Genomic DNA, 25,612 nt, shown 5'->3' with positions numbered 1-25,612 from the left:
CTCTCTCTGCTTCCTGGTACCATGCCCCGAGCTGTTTCCTCCACCACACTCCTCCACCATGATGTTTGGCCTCACCTACAGCCCAGAGCAATGGAGTTGGCCATCTATGAATTGAGACCCCTGAAGCTGGGAGCCCCAGATACACTTTTCCTCCCTAGAATTGTTCTGGTCGTGTCTTTCAGTCATAGCAACAAAAAGCAGCTAAAGCAGTCCAGAACAGGCAAATATAAAGAAATAAAAAGTACATTAATGGTTGCCTAGGACTGAGGGTTTGGGACAATGGGGAGTGATGGCTAACAGGTCCAGGTTTCTTTCGAGGAGTATGGAAATGTTTTAGATAATGTATGATGAATACACAATTCTTAATATAGTTTTTAAAAAACAAGGAATCATATGTCTTACATTTAAAAGGAAGCTTTCTGTCATGTAAATTATCTTACTAAATTCATTTTTTAAGTTCTAAACAAAATCTAGTAAAATATGTAATCAAAATCATTTCTAGAAAAATAGCTATTTTTTATTTATTTTATTTTATTTATTCTAATTTGTTATATATGACAGTAGAATGCAATTCAATTCATATTACACAAATAAAGCACAATTTTTCATACCTCCAGTTGTACACAAAGAAGAGTCAAACCATTCGTGCAATCATATACGTACCTAGGGTAATGATGTCCATCTCATTCCACTGTCTTTCATACCCATTTACCCCACCCCCACTCCCCTTTGTCCCATCCAAAGTTCCTCCACTTATCCCATGCCCCTCCATATGGATTAGCCACACACTGATCAGAGAAAACATTCGGCCCCGTTTTTTTGAGATTGGCTTATTTCACTTAGCATGATATTCTCTAACTCCATCCATTTACCTGCAAATGCCATAATTTTACTCTCTTTTAATACTGAGTAATATTACATTGTGCATATATGCCACATTTTCTTTATCCATTCATCTACTGAGGGGCATCTAGGTTGGTTCCGCAGTTTAGCTATTATGAATTGTGCCGCTATAAACATTGATATGGCTGTGTCCCTGTAGTATGCTGTTTTTAAGTCCTTTGAGTATAAACTGAGGAGTGGGATACCTGGGTCAAATGGCAGTTCCATTTCCAGTTTTTCAAAGAATCTCCATACTTCTTTCCAGATTGGATGCACCAATTTGCAGTCCCACCAGCAGTGTATGAGTGTGCCTTTCTCCCCACAGTGTCGCCAATATTTATTGTCATCTGTATTTTAATAGCTGCCATTCTGACTGGAGTAAGATGAAATCTTAGAGTAGTATTGATTTGCATTTCTCTAATTGCTAGAAATATTGACCATTTTTTCATATTTGTTGATTGATCGTATATCATCTTCTGAGAAGCGTCTATTCAGTTCCTTGTCCCATTTACTGATTGAATTATTTGGGTTTTTTGGTATTAATATTTAAATGTATGTAGGCATCAAACCTTCTCATTGCCATATTCCATCATGACCCGGTAGTTTTACAGGTAATTTTACCAAATGCTAATGGCACATACATTCTCTATTACGCAAGTCATTCAATAAATGAGAAAAAGAAAAGCTGTCTACTTCATTTCATGATTCTAATAAAACGTTGATACAAGTTCTGGATACAAAAAGTTAAATTAAAATATTTATTGACAAACATAAGTGCAAAAATATAGAAGTATGAACTATTAATCCTACTCCAAACAATTTCATCTTATAGTGAAACTTTGGGAGGGAAGATTTGGCTTTTCCTGTTAAATCTTTAGATTCAAACACCTTATGACTCACTGACAACACATTTTGTTGTTGTTGCTTCAACAGAATACTCAAAGCTGGGTATTTATAATGAAAAGCAGTTTCCTTAGCTTACAGTTTTGGAGGCTGAAAGTTCATGATCGGGCAGCCTCATCTGTTCAGACTATAGTGAGGGACCCCTGGCTGTGTCACGACATGGCAGAAAAACAGAATGGGAAATAGCCACATGCTGAAGGGCACAAGCACATGCAGTGAACTCTCTTTACACCAACATGCTCTCCCACGTGTTAAAACCCACTCTCTCCATTCATCCAGCATTAATCCCTTTCAGTGGCTCCCTGTTACCTAACCACCTTCCACAAAGCCCCACATCTTAAGGTCCCACCACCTCAACACTGTCACACTGGGGACCAAGGCTCCTGCATGTGGCTCAACACTGCACCCACCAATTTCACTCCTAGTGACTCAGGACAAACGAGGGTGAACACCGGAGGAATGCTCAGAAAGCAGGTGTATTTAAGTTGCAGCAGTCCAGAGAAGCTAATGCCTAAAAGTCTCTGGACCCCAGGTCTGGAAATTTATTTATATTTATACCCAGTGGGGGAAGATTTATGTAACACTCGGTGGTTACATGGAGGTAATGTTGTTCCATATTCTTAGGCTAGACAGAGGTTTTCATGAGTTATTATCAAGAAATTAAAAAAAAAAAACAGAGATAGCATTTTTGCTTGATTGTAGACTTAGCTTTTACAAGAAAGAGAAACCGGTCAGATTAAGGTAAAGGCCATTTACAATAAAAAGGAAGCTCCAAACCATACTAAGCTCTCTGCAGAAATCCTGCTGACATTCTTTGTAAAATTTTGTTGATAAGAGGCCTAATTATGGCAAGAGTTTGGGGGGTTACTCCATTTCTTTTGGAGTTACTTCACTGGGTATATGCCCTAAAGAAATGTGTGCTTTGAGGTAGGTGCAAGAATATTCCCAGCAGTAGGTATCATAACAGCACAAAACTCTAAACACCAATGTTCACCTGCAAAAGCATGAACAAGTTGCAGTAAAGTTATACAACAGAACACTATACAGTAATAACATTTAATGGGCCATAGTTACATGTGATACAGGGATAAAACTTGCAAATAAAACATTGACTGAAAGAAACAAAATGGGACTAGGGAGGTAGCTAGTGGGAAGAGCACTTGCCTAGGATGGGTGAGGCCCTGGGTTCCATACCTAGCACAGCAATTACAACAAGAAAAGGAACAAGATGGAAAAGATAAATCAAGTTATGAGTCCTTTTATAAAAGTTCCAAGACAGGTAACATAGCTATTCTGTCTAAAATTTATATGTAGCTGGTGAGTTATAAATAAATGCAAGAAAAAAAATATCATAAGATTTAAACAATGGTTACCTCTAGAGCAGTGGGTGAGTATACTGAGTAGTAAAAATCACATGGAGATTGGGGGTGGTAGATGGGCAGGGGGCTAGACATGCTCTCTTTCTTGACCTGCATGTAGGCACTCACCGCCCACAACAAAAGCCTATAAACCTCTGGACCTCTAGTTTAGGCAGCAATTTAACAGTTTTATCCCCAAAATGTATTAAGAGTATTTAATGTGTTGCAAAGAAATGTGGTGACCATTTAACAAATTAGAAACAATATTTTCATTACTAGCACATGTCATTCAAATATCTCAAGTCAAATAGGTAAATCCTAAGACAAAGACTTCATCATCATCTTGTTCAGGAAGAAACTTCTCCCACTAAAATATTAGCACAATTAGAGACATTTTTTTAAAAAGGAGTGACTGGGATTGCAGTCCAGTGGTAGAGTGCTTGATATACATATCAAGAAGGGAAACCAAACTCAAATAAATAAATTCCTACATTAACAGAAGGCAGATTTGGTATTTAGAGTCAACTAAGTTATTTTGTTTCAAGTATCCATCTCACAAATAAAATGCCAAAATAATAATATACAGGAAAAGGAATGAAAAAATAAACGAGAGCGCATTTGATAAATAGAAACCCTTAAGAACAAGATGGAATAAGAAAGATTTTAGACAACTAAATTTTAATCAACTCTCCATCTACCCAAGAGATTTTTAACAAAAAAAAAAAGCAGAAAAATGATAATAAATAATCAAATTGTCAACTTATCAGAAATATGGAAGGTTTATAATAATAGGTTTGTCAAGCGTCAATACAATTTTTATGACAATTCTAGAAAAGTTGAAAGAAAATTTATCTTATAGTCTTCCCCAGATGTCAGATGAAAAATAGAAAAATTAGATTGTTATTTGATTCAATCACTTATTTTCATTTCTATCAGATTCTTTGGCTCTTATGGGTAATTACAAGGCTGTCAGCATTATTGTTTATTTCTCCTTTGGAAAACTGAGATGTGAGATACGTAGTCACAGCACTTACTACCTAAACTGATTACCAGAGTGGTTCAAGCCACAATCTCTTGTTTGAAGTAGGATGAAGACAACATAAATTCAGCATTCCAATCTCATAACAAAGCATTTGCTTTTCCCCCATTTTCTTAATCTGTATCCACACAGAAGCACATGTACATATGGCTTTTCTTTGTTATTAAGCCAATATAGTCACCATAAAATGCAGCTAATCATCCAGAAATTAATTCATTTCATTACTTTGCTGGAGGGTCAAAATCAACCATATGTTTATTCCTATAAGACCAAACATAAAAGAAGTGGAATCCCTGAACACCTTGGTATTTGTAATTATTTGTGTGGGCTCTGGGAAAGAAGCGCCTCAAATACAATTATGGAAGCCTAGAGTTTGGTAAGAGTTTACGCGGAGCATAAAAACTGACAATTACGACTCCCAATAGTCTTAGACTGATTTAATAAGATTTAATGACTCTGGCAGTTGTGCATTCTAAAATAGAAATGGTAATGTGGCTCAGATGTTCTATGAAGTAGGCTAGAAACTAGTCGATGCTGGTTTCAACACCATATTCTGTGAGAGTTCCTGCAGTTTTCTATTGACAATGTGTACTCCCTCATAAATAAATGAATAGTTGCTTATAGAGCTCCCTTCAATACTTTATATTCCTCTTACTTCCAATTTTAAAACACTCAACTGCTTTCCAACCCCTTTGGTGATTCTTGTCTTGTGAGCCTCACAACAGCTTTATCAACTTGATCATTCTCCTAAACAGAAATTACCAATCGGACCTACAAAGCTACTTCCTTCTCAGCCCATGGAGAGAAGGTCTCGTTAGTTCTTTTCAAAGCGATAAAATCCTCACCAAAAAAGGTCAAACATGAATTTCACCAGGAAACCAACGAGAAGAGGAAGATGTTTCAGCAGTGACAAATTTCTGGTACCTTCCAGAGTTTAAAGTGGGGTCAAGAAGGGCCATAAAACTCTGAGGACTCTCAAATCTTACAGTCCAACCTGGTATAGGGTTTGAGACTCTTCGCTAGTCCCCAAAACTTAACAACTTCATGGTTTCATTGGTTTTGGGGGGTTATCTTGGGAATACAATATCCTTTTACAATATTGTCATTACAGAAAAATGCATTCTGATTTTTTTAGAAGCCAGTCCCCCCTCTCCCCCTTTTTTGGTAGTTGTGGATAGATAGTTTGCCTTTATTTTATGTTTATTTTTATGTGGTGCCAAGGATCAAATCCAGTGCCTCACATATGCTAGGCAAGTGCTCTGCCACTGAGCGACAACTCCAGCCCCTGCATTCTGATTTTTAAACAAGATATGTATAGGCCATATTTGGAATGTACCAGCCCATGGATAAGTTAGGGATCTCTTGTATGTCATTCTAACTGGAGCTCTAAATTCTTTGTGCACACAGTAAAGATACATCCCTCCTGAATTTTAGGATAGGCCATCAAGAACATAGACAAAACATAAAGGCAAACAGCAAGTAAATGTGTTAGCAACAAGCCACACGAGAAGTGGAGGTAAAACACCAATCCTCATCTGAGTTAGAGAGCAGGGAAGCACATCCCTCTAACAATAAGGGTAAAACTGAAAGGTGAGACTACGGGACCGAATGCATGACAGAGAGCAGAGGCCACAGGCCACCTGAGGTCACGGTTCACCCGAGGCACCAACTCAGCCTCTGAAATACCTACTCACACATCCCTTTAACTTCCACTTGCAGTGCAATTTCTCTTTCCTTCCAAGTGTGAGTTATGTGATCTGGAACTAATTAGGAATTTGGCCTGAGAGGAGCCAACGGGAGCCCCGACTCTTGCTCTTTTCTCCCTGTATTTGCTTTGAGATCATCTAAAATAAGAGTCTGAGAGTTTCACTATTCCATCTTAAAAACTAGGAAGTCATTTTCTGTTTGTTTTTGTGTTCTGGTGAGAGTAGGAAAAAATAAACGTAACGCAAAATGAACATGAAATCCTGAAAGATAATCATCATGTAAATACCAACCAGCGACAAATTAAAGCTTTAAAATCTACACAACTAAATATCTCCTTCCTTCTAGCATTTACTCATTAGTGTAACAATCATCTCTCAAGCACTTAATGTTCGTCTATAGCAGTTAACCTAAGTCCATAAAAAAGAGAAAATGAAACACACAACTATCTAAAAGAATCAGACACTAACAAATTCAAGACAACAGTTTTTCCTTTTTTCTTTGAAAATAAAAACTACTTTGTTGAGATATAATTCACATATCATTCACCCCATTTAAAGTATACAATTTATTGTTTCTTGGTATATTACATTACTGATTTTTAAAACTATGGTAAAATAGTCGGGCATGGTGACGCACACCTGTAATCCCAGCAGCTCAGGAGGCTGAGGCAGGAGAATCGTGAGTTCAAAGCCAGACTCAACAACAGCAAGGCACTAAGCAACTCAGTGAGACCCTGTCTCTAAATAAAATACAAAATAGGGCTGGGGATGTGGCTCAGTGGTGGAGTGCTCCTGAGTTCAATCCCTCGTACCAAAAAAAAAACTACTGTAAAATAAAAATTACATAAAATTTTTCACTTTTAACCATAATTAAGTATAAGATTCAGTGGCATTAATTACATTCACAATGTTGTGCAACTATTATGACCATTTCCAAAACCCTTTTCATTACTTCAAACAAAAGCTTTATAAGCATCAAGCACTACTTAACACTTCATCCTCCCTCCGGAACCCCTGACAGTTCCTAATCTATTTTTTGTCTTATGAATTTTCCTATTCTAGGTGCGTAAGTGGTACCATACAATATTTGTCCTTTTTCAAGTCAGACAATGCTAGAGTGTTGGAGGAAAATAAGTGGTACACAGTGCTAATCAAGAAAGAGGCAAGTCTCAGCGAGGTAGAGTGGAAGGAAGGATTCAGGGTGAGAAGGAACAGTGATTGGAGGAACCCTTGCTGGGGATTGTAGACACAAGTGATTACAAAAGGGTCCCCACCTACTACAGTCATGTGTCATTCAAGGAAGACCTGGTCATGGGGCATAATCATCCACCTTCTTGCAGAGAGAAGAAAGCTTTCCTGGACCATCTGCTGAAGTACACACCTTATCCTACTTTATCCCTGCCCTTCTATTTTTTCTAAAAGAGAAACAAACTATATATCCAAATGAGTGCGTGTCTGAAAATAAAGCAACTCAAGGAACACAAAGGAGATTTCTCCATTATTCAACAACCACAAAAATGTACCTCTTGGACATTTTATGTGTCACATATTATTTGGGGAGCTGGACATAACAGGCACATTCCAGTCTAGATGACAGATATTAAACAGGAAAAAGAATGAATAAATAGAACATTTTAGACTAGGATAATATGCAGAAAATGAGACATTATGACTCACTGGATAGGAGTGGCAATTTCCATTGGATGGTCAGGAAAGATCCTGCTGAAGATATGACACTTGAGGTAAGAGTAGAGATTTAGGGAAGCATGCTCCTAGGCAGAATAAGAAGTCCGCACAGCTTCACAGTTATGAGCTCTACCTATCAGATAAGCAGAAACAGACAACAGTGCATTGGGTGAGGTCAGAAAGCAGCCACAGGGTGGAGGATGTTGTTATCAAATTTCTGGTCAGTAGAATGATTTCACCCAACTTCAAAGAATGACATTTAAATAGGGGAAATTGGTGATATCCATTACATTTTTAAAGATCACTGTCTGGGATTTAAAAATGGAAATGATGAGCTCAACAAGAGAAGAAGCAAGACCTGAATCTAATTTAGGTCTTGTCTGAATGAACCTAAGAGAGAGGATGATGAAGGCTCAGAGTGGAGTGGTGGTAGTGGATTTGAAGAGTAGAGAAAAATGGGGGGATTTTGAAGCTATGTGGAGGGGAATTGCTAATAGAGTGGATGTAAAGAAGGTGGCAAGAACAAAGACGGATTGATGATGAATCCGAGGTTTCTGACTGTGCATTTAGATGAGGCGCTAGGGTATGAGGATGGAATATACCAGACAGCTGGAAGCCTGTAGCTTCCTGTGTGTCTGTATATAGTACACAAAAGGCCTTGTTTTGTAATATTAGATTTGAAATGTCAACGAAACATTTGAGAAATAGACAAAGGGGAATGAAAGGAAGGGAGGGGAGATGGGAATAGGAGATAATAGAATGAAACAGACATAACTTTCCTATGCTCATATATGAATAAAAACAACCAGTGTAACTCCACATCATGTTCAACCACAAGAATGGGATCAAAATCGTAATAAGTTGCATCCTATGTATGTATAATATGTCAACATACACCTACTGTCATGTATATCTAAAAATGACAAATTTTTAAAAAGAAAGAAATGTCAATAAGCACTTCCTATCTAGGAGGAAATCAAAGGAGTATGGGAATGTGCCCAAAACTCTAAGATGTGTTATAGATTATAGATTAGTAGTTATAGATTAAGAATACAGGATTTTCTTTAAAAAAAAAATAAATAAAGTACTAACATGAATTTCTAAGAAAATGTGAGAATCCAGAAAGGTAAACTTGGCTCTCAAAGAGCATTTACTAAGCATTCCACCTCTAGCCACCTCCACCTAGGAGCAGAGAGATTGGGCAATCATACTGGCCACTTATTGGTGCAAGGGGAACAGAGGTCAAAGTCCAGACTCCCACAAAGAAGAGATTCTAAAGCCAGCCACATGTAAACCAGTGACCACCATAGTTGACTCAAAATACAAAAATAACCCAGGAAATTCTTATCACCTGGATCATACAGATAATATCAGACTTTAAGCTTGAATTAAAGTCCTCCCCAAACACAAATACCCAATAGAGAAACATAAATCCTCTTTGGAAAACCATACCTTCATCTTAAACCTCAGATTATTCCTATAAATAATACTTAAAACACAATGACCAACACACAGTCAAGATAATCAAGAATACACACACACATACACAAGACATTGCAAAGGAGAAAGAACAGGTCAGGGACACAAAATCTAGAAAGACCTGACTGAACTTATTAAATGTAACAACTATAAAACTACTTTTAAAAAATCCATGTACATACTCCACAAAACACAAATGACAAAGGGGGCGGGGAATAATGCAACTCACAGTATAGACAAAGAGCTAATATGCCTAATATATAAAGAAATATTAAAGTACCAATAATCCAGTAGAAAAATGGGCAAATGATATGAATACATAGGTCAAAGAAAAGCAAATGATTCTTCAAAACTATGAAAAGCATATTCCCAGAGATTCCTTAGAAAACTAGGAATGGGACCACCATTTGACCCAGCTATCACACTCCTCGGTCTATACCCAAAGGGATTAAAATCAGCATACTATAATAACACAGCCACACCAATAGCAACTCAATTCACAATAGCTAAACTGTGGAAGCAACCTAGAAACCCTTCGACAGATGAATGGACAAAGAAACTGTGATATATATACACAATGGATTATTACTCAGCATTAAAAGAGATAAAATTATGACATTTGTAGGTAAATAGATGGCATTTGAGAATATTATGCTAAGCAAAGTAATCCAATCCCAAAAAACCAAAGGCCAAACATTCTCTCTGATAAGTGGATGTTGATCCATAATGGGGGTGGACATGGGAAAAATGGAGGAACTTTGATTATGCAGGGGACATGAAAGTAGAAAAGATGGTGGAATGAGATGGACATTATTACCCTAGGTACCTATGACTGCATATATGGTGTGATGCTGCATCATGTACAATCAGAGAAATGAAAAGTTGTACTGCAATTGCGTACAATGAATCAAAATGCATTCTGCTGTCATATATACCTAATTAAAATAAATAAATATTTTTTTAAAAAATGGAAGAAAAGCATATTCCAGTCCTAAAAAGAAAAATGCAAATTAAAAGTATATTGAGAGACCACTTTCTCTTATCATACTGGCAAAAATCCAGAAGTTTCATAATACTATTGGTTAAGCTATAGGGCAATAGATCTTCTTATATATTGCTGAACCAAGGCTAATGCATGTAACTTTTGGAGGGGCAATTTGGCAATATCTATAAAAATATATGTGTACCCTCTGATCTAGAAATTCCATTTCCAGTAATTTATCTTAGAGTTAAATCACTTATTGGTAAAAGGATAGCTAATCAAATCTGTGTGTCTTAGCAGCACTGTTTGTAGTGGCAAAAAAAAATTGAAAACTACCTAAATCAATAGGGGACAGGTTATGAAGTTGGGTTTATATACACAATGAAATAAAACACACTTATGAAAAATAATAAGGAGGTTCCATATGTACTCATATTAAGTGAAAAACAAAAATTAAACACAGTGTATTGCAGTTTTACAAAGGGGGTAAAAACACGTTTGTGTAACTCAGTGACTAATGAACACGGTGAAAAGGAGATTTTTTTTTCATTATATACCTTCTAATATTAATTTATTTTGAACAAAGTTAACATATTGCTTATCTAGAAGGAGGGATGGGAAAGGGAAGGAACTGCAGAATGAAATTGACAAAATTATGCCAGCTACATATGTGAATATACAGAAATTCCACTTTTAAGTATAACCATACGAATCAATTAAATAATAAATTAATGTAAAAATCAAGTTTGATGTTATCTGTAGGCAACAAGAAACTATTTTTAAATTATAGAAATGGTCTGGGTCTGGGGAATAATCATAACATTTATAACAAAAAATATAAAAATAAAAAATAAGTTTGTAAAATATAGCTGTGGCAGCAGGTTAGACATAGCTGAAGAATAAATTAATAAATTGCAAAATAAGTCTGAAGAAACAAAAATGCAATTCAGAGACACAAAAAAAATGAGAAAATCAAAGAAAGAGGAGGAGCTGGGATTGTGGCTCAGTGGCAGAGCGCAGGCCTCGCATATATGAGGTACTGGGTTTGATCCTCAGCACCACATAAAAATAAACAAATAAAGGTATTGTGTCCATCTACAACTAAAATAGTATTTAACAAAAAAAGAATGAAAAAACACACAAAAAAAGGTCTAGCACACTTTTTTTATTAGAGCATTATGATTATACATAGTATTTGGCTTTATTTTGACAAAATCATACATGCAAGGAATCTGATTCCCATCCCACCCTGTTTTTTCTTCCTCAGTTCCCTCCTCTACTGATCTTCCTTTTGTTCCTTTATTTATTTGTTTTTTATTGGTACTTTCTACATATACCTAAAAGGTGAAACCTTTGGTATATTTATATATGCATGTAATATGATTTTGCCAAAGTCATTCCATATTTCTTTCCCTATCTGATTCCCTATCACTTCCTTCTTCCTAATCTCTCATTCTACTTCTTCTATGCCACTGATCTTCCCTATATTTTTATGATATCTAATTCTGCTATCACCGCCTTCTTACCCTTGTTTTGCAATAGAAAGCATTCAACCATTGATTTTTCTGAGTCTGGCTTACTTCACTTAGCATGATGTCCTCCATTTCCATCCATTTACCAACAAATGCCATAATTTTGTTGTCCTTTATGGCTGAGTAAAAACACCACTGTTTATATATATACCACATTTTCTTGATCCATTTACCTATTGATGAGCGTCTGGGTTGATTTCACAATCTGGTTATTGTGAATTGCGCTGCCATAGACCCTGAGCGGCTATATTGCTATAGTATGCTGATTTTAGATCTTTTGGATAAATACCAAAGAGTAGGATAGCTGGGTCATAATGGTGTTTCCATTCCTAGTTTATTGAGGAATCTCCTCACTGCTTTCCAGAGTTATTGCACTAATTTTCAGTCCCACCAATAATGTACCAGTGTACCTTTTCCCCCACATCCTCACCAGCATTTTTTTTGAAGGTGATTCAGATAAATTTATTTATTTTTTTATTACTTTTTAAAAANCTCCCCTCTTCTCTCTCTACCCCCTCTACTGTCATTCATTTCTCCCCCTTGTATTATTTTTCCCTTTCCCCTCACTTCCTCTTGTATGTATTTTTGTATAACCCTGAGGGTCTCCTTCCATTTCCATGCAATTTCCCTTCTCTCTCCCTTTCCCTCCCACCTCTCATCCCTGTTTAATGTTAATCTTCTTCTCCTGCTCTTCGTCCCTACTCTGTTCTTAGTTACTCTCCTTATATCAAAGAAGACATTTGGCATTTGTTTTTTAGGGATTGGCTAGCTTCACTTAGCATAATCTGCTCTAATGCCATCCACTTCCCTGCAAATTCTATGATTTTGTCATTTTTTAATGCAGAGTAATACTCCATTGTGTATAAATGCCACATTTTTTTATCCATTCGTCTATTGAAGGGCATCTAGGTTGGTTCCACAGTCTTGCTATTGTGAATTGTGCTGCTATGAACATCGATGTAGCAGTGTCCCTGTAGCATGCTCACCAGCATTTTTTATTGTTTGTATTTTTGATCACTGCTATTCTGACTGAAGTGAGATGAAATTTCAGTGTAGTTTTGATTTGCAAATTCCTGATTTCTAGAGATGTCGAACAGTTTTTCATATATTCATTGGCCACTTGTGTTTCTTCTTTTGAGAAGTTTCTGTTTAGTTCTTTAGCCTGGTTATTGATTGGGTATTGGGCTTTTTTTGGAATTTTTTAAGATCTTTATATATTCTGAATATTGATTCCCTGTCAGAAGAGTAGCTGACAAATATTTTTTCCCATTCTGTAGGCTCTTTTTTCACACCCTTGTTTCCTTTGCTGTACAGAAACTTTTAAATTGCTTGAAACTCTAACCAGAGAAATCAGACAAGAGAAGGAAATTATAGGGCTACAAATATGAAAAGAAGTCAAGCTACCTCTGTTTCTTAATGACATGATCCTATATCCAAAAGACCAAAAACAAATACACCAGAAGGCTCCTAGAACTGATAAATGAATTCAGCAAAGTAGCAGCATGAATGATCAACACTCCTAAATCAATAGCTTTCCTATACTCCAACAACAAATCAGCTGAAAAAAAGAAGTCAGAAAAACTGTTCCTTTCATAATGACATCAAAAAAATTCCTGGAAATTAATTTAACCAAGGAAGTGAAAGACCTCTGCAGTAAAAATTATAGAATATTGAACAAATAAACTGAAGAAGACCTCAGAAGATGAAAAGACATCCCATGTTCTTGTATAGGCAGAATTAATGTTGTCTAAATGGCCATACTGCCAAAAGCAATATACAGATTCAATGCAATCCCCATCAAAATACCAATGATATTCTTCACAGAACTAGAAAAAAAAAAAACAGCCCTTAAATTTGTTTAGAAGAATAAGAGACCCATAATAGCCAAAGCAATTCTGAGCAAGAAAAGTGAAGCAGGAGGCACCTTAATACCCAATTTCAAATTATGCTACAAAGCTTCAGGGGGAAAAAAAAAAACAGCATGGTATTGACATGAAGACCAATGAAACAGAATAGAAAACAAAGAGACAAACCCACAAACTTGCAGTCATCTGATACTTGACAAAAGTAGCACACTTTTACTTGGCATTAGGAAAAAACAAGAAAAAGTGGGAGAGAGACAGTGTTTAAAGGGATCATGTATAAATTTTTTAAAATTTTTTGATTTTCTTTTTTAATTTGTTCTAATTATACATTAATTAGCAGAATGCATTTTGACACATTGTACACAAATGGAGCACAACTCCTCCTTCCTCTGGCTGAACAAGGTGTACAGTCACACCAGTAGTGTAATCATACACGTATAAAGCGTACTAATGTCTGTCTCATTCCACCATCCTTCCACACCCCACACCCCCTTCCCTCCCCTGACTCCCCTTTGCACAATCCAAAGTTCCCTCATTCTACCCCACACCTCCCCCATTATGGATTAGCATCTGCTTATCAGAGAAAACATTTGGCCTTTGGTTTCTTGGGTTTGGCTTATTTTGCTTAGCATGATATTCTCCAGTTCCTTCCATTTACTGGCAAGTGCCATAATTTCATTCTTCTTTAAGGCTGAGTAATATTCGATTGTGTATATGTACCACATTTTCTTTATCCGTTCATCTGTTGAAGCGCATCTAGGTTGGTTCCATAGTCTAGCTATTGTGAATTGAGCTGCTATAAACATTGATTTGGCTGCATCACTGTAGTATGCTGATTTTAAGTCCTTTGGGTATAAACTAAAAAAATGGGATAACTGGGTCAAATGGTGGTTCCATTCCAAGTTTTCTGAGTAATCTTCATACTGCTTTCCATATTGGTAGCACCAATTTGTAGTCCCATCAGCAATGTATGAGTGTACCTTTTTCCCCACATCCTTGCCAATAATTATTGTTACTTAAATCTTCATGTTTGCATGTTTTTGATTCTGAGAAAAAAAATCCATCAGTTTGCCTTATGGACCTTGACCTTGCTTCTTGAATTGGTTATTTATCTCATTGGTATTCAAAAATCATTTATTTTCTTAACAAATGTATTGAATGCCATACGTTTCATTCTGAGAACTGGTTAACTGTAATTCCACATTTTTAAATATAGTGCTTATAATTCTATTAATTTCTCTAATTACTTCTTTTATAACTCATACATTATTTTTAAATGTATTTTTTTCTTAAACATTTTCAAAAATATTTGAGGATTGAACTCAGATTCTAGTTCTTTACTAACTGTATTGCGTTGTAGTCAGAGAAGATGGTTGCCTGATATCAACTCTGAAAATTGTTGAGACAGACTTTTTTTGAGTATAGGGCATATTTTTTTAAGTACAACATACTCTTGAAAAAAAAATGTGTTCTTTGTCAAGTGCAAAATCTTGCGTAAAATTATTAGATCAAAGTTGTCAACTGCATTTTTTAAAACTAAGTTTTTTAGAAGTTTGCAATGTTTTCTGAAAGAAATATGTAACATCACCTATCATTGTTTGGCATTGTCAGTTTCTCCTCTAATTCTGTCAGTTCTTGCTTTAGAAGTTTGGAAATTGTACTTTCATAGGCACACAACCACCATTGATACGACTTCCTGGGGGATCTTTTGTTTCCAATGGAGTGTTTCCTCTTTTTTTTTCTCCTATTTTTATCCTATATCCTCCTTTGATTGATTTGTGTTTCTTCATGACTTTATTTTAATAGTTACCTAGCATATATTTTATCGTCTCTTGTCTGTCAAAACTTTTGCATCCTTTTTTAAATGTTCTTCTTGAAAATACCAAATAGGTAGGTATTAAAGAAATCTGTTCATATCCACCATTTAATTTCTCTGTCCATTCAAATAGTTTATGATTTTTGTATATTTGAACTTCTTATTGCCATCTTATTGTCTGTGCTGCTCATATATACATATTTTATCCACTTCTTTTCGCTTAAGTATTTTTTAGTTGTTGATGAACCTTTATTTTTATGTATGTATATGTTTATATGCAGTGCTGAGAATTGAGCCCAGTGCCAGACAAGAAGTCTCAACTGAGCTACAACCCTTACCCCTACCCATGATATTTTTACATACACACTTAAATTTGTACTGCCAAACAAATATAAAATTAATCAACATCTCCATTTCCTATCCAAATAAGGTAAAAACTTTGGTAATAAATTCCTCCCAAACTTTTGCCAGTCTTAAACCCAAACTCATATGACTAAAATTGTGTTATGCTTATGTGGCCTGTAAACACTCACACACACACACACACACACACACATACATTTTTAACTCTTATTCTCATTGCAATGATCTTACTTTGCAGTGAATAAGCACTTAACTACACCACCATGTTCTACACTTTTTTTGTTCACTATTGCTTCTTGCATCCTGCTTTTTCCTTATGAATTCACTGTTATTTCCTAATTACATTGTTTTGTGTATTTCATATGTCTTGCAATAATTTTAACATTGACAAGTATTTGCATGCCTGAAAATGTTATTATTTTGTCTAATTCTTAAATGTTCATTCATCCAGCAAGAATTTTAAATTCACAATATTTTCCCTCAGGTCCTTAAAATATTCTCCATTGTCTTTTTTTGTCTTTTATTTTTTATGAAAACCTTCTGTTTATTAGATCATTGTTTCTTTACCAATATTACAATTTCTCTCTGGTTTGTTTTAGAACTTTCTATTAAGGTTTTGCTGCTTCGTTGCAACATTTCTAAGTGTATTTATACATTGTACTTATTCTTCCCTACTTATGTGAGGGTTTCTTCATTTCTGGAAAGTTCTCAGCATTCTCTATGTGACTATTAACTCTATCATCCCCTCTGTAATCTCCTGGAACTTCAAGGAGAGGTATTTGGGCCTAATTTTGTGTTCATTATCTCTTAATTTTTCTTTTCTCCTCTTGACTCATTAATTCTCAGTGACGAATTCTGAACCATTTATTAAGGCTCTGTTCCATTTTGCTGATTCTTTCTTAAGTTTTATGTGATTTATTATTTAGCCAATCTCATGATAAGCTCCAATTACTGTGTTTTAGGTTATTTTTCATGTCTGCTTTTTCTGTCTCACCCTTTCTTATTTTTACATCATTTTGCTATGTTCTCCTTTGTCTCTTCAAGCAGCTTTTAAACACACTTATTTAAGTTGACTTCATTCACGTTTTTCCATTCCCTCTTCTCTCTTTGTTAGGCATTCACTACCACGGGGGAAGGGAAGCCTGATTTTCATGGAACCAGCTATCTCACTTCCTGTGTCATTCTTTCCTATGACCTTATTTCACATCAAAGTTGTCCATGAACTTTCCTTCTCTGGGTCATGGGACTTCTCTGCAGAGTGGTTTACGGATTGCCTCCATGCAAACTCTATTGCAGTCCCTGGTTCTCCATCACTGGAGGAATATAAATCTTGAGTCCAGCAACCCAGTGTTTCAAAGGATTGAAGTTCTGATCATAGATGATTCTAATTTCAGCCATGATTGGGAGTGCTCAGTTTGCTCTTTGCTATGACTAAGGTTAGTAGATAGATCCCCAGTCTGTATTCATAAACGGGCAGCAATTTCCCAGCCCCATGGAGGAACTCAATTTGTGTTCAATTTGTCCTCCAAAAACTTGTTCCCCAGTCCCATACAGGTGTCAGAGGCTCAATATCTGGAGCCACTGCCTGGGGCCAGCTCAGTTCAGCTATTCTCACTTCTAGAATTTGTCTCCTTGATCTTTGTACCTTTAAAAAGTATTTTAAAACATTTTAATCAGAATTTCTTGACATTTGGAACAGAAAAAGTGATTTGCTATGTTTAATCTACCAATTTGACTAGAAGTCAAAAACTCTTTAAAAGAAATATTCCATTTTAAGTCTTGAAACTTCTCTATCTCTCTGTGTCCCAGCTTGACACAGAAACATGTGAGTGAAACTTAGGTCTGGTGTCAGCTCCAACCCATTTATATGGGAGTCAAGGAGCCTCCTGGGAGAGTCAAACTGTTGTTCAATAGTAGCATTCAGAACATTAAAGAGAAAGTTGAAGCAAACAGCAATAAATACATTAGAAAACAAATTGCGGTGTGGATTTTAGGAACGCAGACTGGATCAGCAACTTTTTTGACAAGCGTAGCACTGGAAAACAAAATGTTGTCTACATTTAAAGAGATAAAAATCTGTTAGGCCAAGCCACCAAGCAGCAATCTCCTCGAGGACAATGACTTCAGAGGAGATGCCAGTTCCCTGTAAGCAAAAGCAAGGCAAAGCACAGAGCAGAGGTTTTCCAGTAAGTAGAAAGAAGTGGAGACTGGCAAGTTCCAGTGTCACTGGAACAGCTCCTACGAAGCGGAAGGTGCACTGACCAGCACCTAGCCTGCATTAGGCTCTTGCTAGATAGATGCTGGCTGGCTGTAATGAAACTAAGGGCATTAGGGTGAAAGAGGTACGGGGCATGCAGCTTGTAAAAAGGGTAGAGGTAAATGGCAAAAATGCCCCATGGGGGTAAAGAGCAGGTGAAGTGGAACCAGGTGGCAGTAGAGATGGGCTGCAGCCTAGACAGCTTTGGGAGCCCACAGGAGACACTCTGACTGCGTGAAGTCCCAGTTCTGTGTAAATGGGAGCTTTTCAACCAGACAAATTTAATTCCAGATTACAAAACGCCCTGAGATCAAGGAAGGCCTAATAACACTTGGTGGAGAATTTCAGTAAAATGAAAGAAACATTCGCAGATTTTTAGAAGAGGTGACAAACAGAAGCTGAAATAATAACAACAGGGAGGACCCGGAAATTAGACTCTTCCACACTACCCTCCTGCAAGGTCACAGCCACTGTGTCAGGAAGGTTCAGTGATCTTGTCTTTATAAACAAGGAATTGAAACTTGAAGTTAATAACTTAAGGTAACCAGTTCAGAGTCATCAGAATCTGAACTCATAACCACCTTATTCCAGAGCCAATGCTCCTTTGACCCTATTTCCTGTGTCACTTCCCCCCAGGGCAATATCTATGTTATACCTACGTATACATTTTCTTGTTTATTGTCATGCCAGTGAGTTAGGAGCACGTTTTCAAATTTTGCAATCACATCCATCTTATGTTTTTTATAATGTGGATAGAAATATGAAACAAGGCATTTCTTTGGCAGTGAGCTTAGGAAGTACACTTTATGGTAATTTATTTGCCTTTTGTTCCCCATCTTTTCTCTGAGATCCACCTCATGTGAGTTCTTTGGGGACAAGTATTTTGACCCACTACTCTTATGTCCCTAGCACCTTGTAGTCTCCTCTCACAATGTGAGAATATGAAAATATTTTATAAATGAATAAATGATCAGGGGAAGTATTTGTGTAATCCAGTAATTACTGAAGGAGGGTTTTGTTTTTTTTTTTTTTTAGAATACCTAGTTATCATTTAAATGCTGGGAGTTACTGAATTCCCCTTACTTATTATATGATTTTTCCAACCCTTTCAGATTTAATGCATTTTGTGCATATACATCTGATAACGAAGGGTTTAACTTTTCTTTCACCCTTGAATGACAGTTCTCAAGTGGAAGAGACTTTCTTTACAAGGTAGTCAATCTAGGCCTTTTACCATTGATAAAATTTTGATTTAAAATTCTGGAGAGTTAAATGATCTGCTGAGACTTACAGGAATAGATAAGAAAGGAGTTAGAGCAAGAATTCAGGTCTCAGACTTCTCAGCATGGGGTTCAGTCTATCTCCCAATTATGAGTCTCCCAGTATTCTCCATTCCCCACAGAAAACTGTCTGTCCCTCTGACTGAGTGCAATAAATATTCATTAGATTCAATTAAATGTCCCAGAACCCACACTGGAGGAAGACCATGTTCTGCCAGTAGGAATTTAACCTGCTATTGTCAAAATAAGGGCTGGGGTTGTGGCTCAGTGTTAGAGCACTTGCCTAGCATGTGCTAGGCCCTGGATTCGATCCTCAGCACCACATAAAAATAAATAAATAAAATAAAGATATTGTGTCCAACTACAACTAAAAAATAAGTACTTGAAAAAAATTGCCAAAATAATATTAGAATCATTTGCACAAGTGAACACACATATACACATATACATAGCGAGCCAATATTTCAGTATCTAGCTGCTGAAGATTTGTGATCATGGAAATGTTTCATTAGCTGAAGCTTCACTTTTGAGCACAAAAAATAAATAAATAAATATTTTTTTCTCTGCACATTTCCTGAAGTAGAACAGCGGGGATGAGATGAGGACCATCAGTCTCTCTAATGATTCCCTGGAGAGTTTTGGTTCTGGTGACAGTGTCCTCCTAATAAAAGCAGCACCCAAACCAGCCCATCACTAGGCATGTGTCACTGGAGTTGGGTAGCCACACAGGCTCTTTTCCAATCTTGACCTTGCCCTTCTGGCCTGTGGGCTCAGAAGGAGAAGACCAGGGGTTTGGCAAGCAGAAGACCAGGGGTTTGGCAAGCAGAAGACCAGGGGTTTGGCAAGCAGGATGCTCCAGTCTGCCTCATGCTGGCTGGGAGTGCAGTGTCAGCCCCAGGGAAGACCAAGTCTCTGAGCTAAGTAATGGTCACAGAGAATTTGCCCTTGCAGAATACAGAAATGAGCACCAGTCAGCTCATTCCAGAATGAATACTGGAGAAAGAGCCACAGTCAAACGTTCTTGACTAGCTGGTCTACTTCATCATTCTGCAAACTCTCCCTCTGTACAATTTCATTATAGAGTCACTTTTCATGCAATATTTTAAAAAAAAATCTTAACAAGTTTCCATTAAACTTGAATAATAGCATAATATATTTCCATTAACTCTTATTTTATCCATACTCATAGTTGCGACTCATTTAGTGTGTACTATAGGGAATATACAACTAATAACATCTGGTTTGCCCTTTGGGGTTAAGAATTCAGAACATTAAAAACAGAGATTATTTTACTCCCCTGGGGTCAAGGTCTAGGCCAAGAATGTTTTCAAGAGTGGAAAGTAAACTAATCAGAAAAATAGGCCAATTTTCCTTCTGCCACCCAAGCATCCCTAAATAGAATGACGTTTTACTTAAGGGTTTGGTATATGATTTCAATAGAAATAACTTTGCTTATCAGGCGGGTTCTTTTACTACATGCTCTCTGCATGAAGACTGGTGAAGTGGTGTGGAAGAGACCAGCAGATGGTGGGGAAGTTTCCCTGGTGGGCTCTGTAGGAAAGCAACCACCATAGAATGGATTCACACCTTTGTATGTGAATCTAGGTCTCTCCAGGGAGGAGAAAAGAACAAATCTCTACTGATATCAAAAGCAGTGACAAAGGCAAAAAGGTTATAAAGGGATTTTATATTCCAAATCCAGATCTGGGGCAACTGAAACAGTGAAGCAGATAGTGAGCTACTAATATCAGGACTGTGTATGGACACCCTTTGATTCACAGGCATTTAGATCAAATTGGCCCGCATGGGGGGAGCATGCGCTGAGAAAAGTCTAGTAAGGTATGTCTGCCCATGGAGCATCTACTCCCATCATCTGTCCACCACCAAGCTCCTCCTCACCTCCTTGGCAAGGAACAGGTGAAGAGAAAGGGGAACCGAGAGCTGGGGTGATGCAGATTTGATGCAAACAGAGGGATGTTTATGAAATCCAGCATCCCAACAAGCATGGATATTAAGTTCCATGAGCAAAGCAGACACACATTTAGGCAGCACACTTACAAAAATATATGGGAATGAAAAAGTAAGATGAGGAACAGTGTGTGCTCATATGTATAGTGCATTCATCTGAGATCACATTTTTTTATAAAAATAGATGTTAATTTTAAAATTATTTGTATAATAATTTGTATTTGTACAATAATGTGTATTGGGGTGCACCTATAGGTGTGCATTGGTAAACGGACAGAAACTCTTAGAGAAAAGAGAGAGAAATGCAAACCAGTCAGCTAACATGGGTTCCCAGAGGATAGCAGAAAGGTGTGTGTGGGGGGGTGCACACATCTGCATGCACATGCATGCACACATGTCCACATACTCTCAAGTGCACACACATGCGTGCATGTGCATCCATATGCATATCCATGCACACATGTGTATGTGCACACTCCCATTTGTTCATGCACACCTCGCTATAAATAAATAGATTGACTGGTATGAATTATAGATGTGCATATATATATGCATAAAGCAAAGCATGAAAAAGGTTCATTAAAAATGCCTAGTGGTGACTATCTCAGAGGGTGGATTTGCTTTCTTCCTCATACATTCCCAGCATTGTTTGAATATTTAATAGCGCACAAATGATATATGAATACTCACATACTATTTGCATAATTACAAAAAAAAATAGTACTTTCATTGTGAAAAGCCTTGCCCCTGAAATGTCACCGTTTCAAAGCACTAAAGAAGTAGCTGCCAAATGTAATGCAGAGCCATGTGCCTCCTATGTACCAATTTCCCCCACAGTCAAAATGCAAATCTCTTCTATCTCCCTCCCTCCTGGAAAACTATCTCCCTCCCTCCCTCCCTCCCTCCAACCCCAAACACACCTTTTATCAGCCTCAAAGTTTCATCTATAATGTGAAATTCCTTATATGCTGAAGCAAGTATCTATACCTGAGTAAATACAGCTGCACACGCTAATGTTTCTCATTCAGCAAAGTGGAATCAGTTCCAGAAGTCCCCTCTCCCTTCCCCTCCCCCCTTCACGCTCACCCTTGCCCTTCCCTGCTATAATTCCTTCCAGGCACTGTTAACCCTGGTGGTTCTGTTCCGACCAGTCTTTTTTTTTTTTTTTTTTTTAATTTGGGATGGACACAATGCCTTTATTTATTTATTTTTATGTGGTGCTGAGAATCAAACCCAGTGCCTCGCACATACTAGGCAAGCGCTCTACCACTGAGCCACAACCCCAGCCTTCTGACCAGTCTTAAACACCCAGATTTTGTTTTTAATGCAATATTTATCTTGATATCTCTATGTTTTCAAGAATTTCTTAATTTTCTCATTATTAACTCTTTATCTATGTATCTCCTCCTTAGGAACCTTAAGGACTGAATTGTGTCTCCTCAAAAGGCTTATGCTGAAACACTGATTCTCAGGACCTCGACGTATGACCGTATTTGGAGACAGGACCTTTAAAGAGCTGAGTTAAAATGAGGTCTCTAGTGTTTCCAAATCCAATCAGACTGGCGTCCTTATAAGAAGAGGATATTTGGGCTCACAGAAACAGCAGGAGGCACACATAGAGCAAAGACTGAGTACACAGCCAGGAGGCAGCTGTGTCCTGTATGTCAAGGAGAGGGGGGCCTCCCCAGAAACCAACTCCGAACACACCTTGATCTTGGACTTTCAGCCTCTAGAACTGTGAGAAGACGCATTTCGGTGGTTAAAGCCACACAGGCTGTGGTATTTTCTTAATGGCCACCAGAGCAAACCAATGCAGGTGCAAAGTTGTGCCTCAACCCCAACTTAGAAGCTGTCCTTCCTCCTCTTCCCTGGTTCCATCCCACAGAATGTCCCAGTAAATAGTATTGGTTCAGCCTCCGAACGTCCCCCAGGCGTACCTTTATCACTACTCCAGTCACCTTAATCTGAGCCACCATGCTCCAGCGCCCACCCCACAGCAGTGCCTGCCCATCCATCTCCAGGCCACCAGCCCCAACACCGCGGCTCACCTTCAGACAGAGGTTGCGAACCATAAATCAGGCTTAACACTCCACTGGCCTCTAATTTCACTTAGGATACACTCTTAACTCCTTCACCCGTCCTGAATTTCCATGTGGTCCTTCCTCCATGAACTTGTACCAGCATCCCCCATGACTACACTCAGCCATGCCATCTGTTTCCCTTGGCCAAAGCCAGTAAATTGTATTACATCACAGTTTCTCCAGCTTCAGGGCTTTGTACCGGTTGTCCCCGCTGCCCTGAGCCTTCACCCACCCTGTGGATGGGCTCCCTTCTCTTCCCTGACCACCCAATGAGAAAGGGCTCCCTATAACCTATACTCCCAACACTTTCTACTCCATCGATCTCTTCTCTTCTCTTTTCTTTTTCTTGTCTGGAGATTGAACTCAGGGGTGCTTTACTGCTACATCTTCAGCTCTTTCTATTTTTTTATTTTGAGACAAGTTCTCGCTAAGTTTCTTAGGGTCTCACTAAGTTTCTTAGAGTCTCACTAAGTTGCAGAGGCTGGCCTTGAACTTGCGACCCTCCTGCCTCAGCCTCCCAGGTTGCTGGGATTACAAGGCATGCCCCTCTGTGAGGCTATTTTCTGTAAGTACTGATTTCCATCTGAAAGGTATTATTGATCAGTGTGCCTACTTGCTAAGTTTTTTGCCTCCTTCCACTAAAAGGCAGGCTCCCGGAGCACTCAGCACTCGTGCACTGTGGACTGCGTGAATGCTGCAGTTCCTGGTAAGTGCTCCACTACCGCATTCATGTTTATGCCAAGCACCAGGAACCTAGTAGGTGCTCAATGATTGTTCACAGAGTAAAACGGATGAATAAAACCATGTGTCAAATATGTGAAAATTACATCTTTAATGGAGATGAATAGGAGCATACTAACTGAATGTTTTCTTAAAGAGATCATTTATCTTTGAATTCCATTCTTGCTTAATCTAAATTCTAAATTACTGATCAGATGCAATCAGTTTGGATCACACTCATGAGCACCATTACAATAAAGGTTTTCTTTTATAAAATCATTGTCGGAAATATTTCCAGGCCTCCTCATTTAGATAGGGGCTTTAGGTCTTTTCTTAAAAGGTTCTCAAAGATATAAAACTAGGAATTACGTTTACAAAAATTTTTATTACATAACATCCATTATTATTATATAACATCAATTATTATTAATTTACATTAATTTTTAAAATAGGATATTTATATTATTAATTTTAAAAATAGGATACAAAATATAAATACAACATAGTCACCACCAAGAAATGCTTACAATATCAGACACCAAGAGAACCCAGGTTAAACTGAACCTCATTTCCATCTCCCTTGCTGCAAGGGATAGCACAGTTTGCTTAGTGATACCTTAGCGGAGTTCCTCAAAAAGCTGTAATTTTCCAAATAAAAAGATACAGATTCATCTGACTCACCATGAAGATCCACTGTGTGCTTGGAGATGGTGCAACCATCCTGCGACCCTGAGTTCAAAAGCCACATGCAAAGAAGGACAGGGCCGGGAAGTAGGACTGTTCCCTGACTGGCCATGGGTACACCTCCTGCTTCCTAGGTCTCTGCCTCTAGACTGATCATGAGAAAAAGGCTTCCTATGTAGTTAAGGCTCTGCAATAATGATTCTGTTACATGCAACTGAAAACTATGCTGATATAAAACAACATCCACAAAAATGAGTAGGTCCATTTCTTTATTTATCCCACTGTTTTTACTCAGTGCTGGTTTTGTGTTGGAAACTGTGCCAGGAGCTAAGTAATCACAGAGGAGAACAAGACACATTGCTTCTACCTTTCTGTAACTCCCCACGAGATTAGGAGAACCAAGCATTTCATCAATGAAAGAAAAAGAGACTCTGGGTCTACTCTTTTTTTTTTTGTACTAGAGATTGAACCCAAAGGTGCTTTACCACTGAGCCACAACTGAGCCACATCCCCAGCCCTTTTTTAATATTAATTTCGAGACAGAACCTTGCTAAATTGCTGAGGCTGGCTTTGAACTTGCGATCCTCCTGCCTCAGCCTCCGGAGCCACTGGGATATCAGGTGTGTGCCACGGCACCCGGCTCCACTCATCTTCTATGTTTCTTTCTTTCCCTTAGTTCCCAGCTATTTGCCCCATCACCTACAGGCGTTCCTTCATACGATGCCTTCTATGAAGGAATACCAAGACTGAGAAACATCAAGATGCCGCTTTTAAAAAAACTTGTTCATAGCACATTTATTGAGAATGGCTATAAACAAAACATGGTAGTAGGTTTGGTGGAAAGTAAGAGGATGAGCTGAAGCATGATTCTTTTTGCCTACCCCAGCCACCCTCCCCAGCAAGATTTAGCAAACAGTTGGAAAAGGTAATATGCTATACAGTGCACAGTAATAAATACCACGATAAAGTCACAGTCAAAGGTTTTTTTTAGAGTTCAGAAAATAAACACAC

At 37.8% G+C, this 25,612-nt stretch overlaps 1 pseudogene; it reads right to left on the bottom strand.

Moving 5' to 3' along the window:
- LOC125618862 overlaps positions 1-24,637 on the bottom strand; it is a 65,742-nt pseudogene extending 41,105 nt beyond the window's left edge.
- Positions 24,638-25,612: the final 975 nt, after the last annotated feature.

Source organism: Marmota marmota, unplaced genomic scaffold (assembly GCF_001458135.2).
Source record: "Marmota marmota marmota unplaced genomic scaffold, marMar, whole genome shotgun sequence".
Lineage (NCBI taxonomy): Eukaryota > Metazoa > Chordata > Mammalia > Rodentia > Sciuridae > Marmota > Marmota marmota.
The sequence above is the reverse complement of the archived record's forward strand: the minus strand, read 5'-3'. Positions and strand labels throughout refer to the sequence as shown.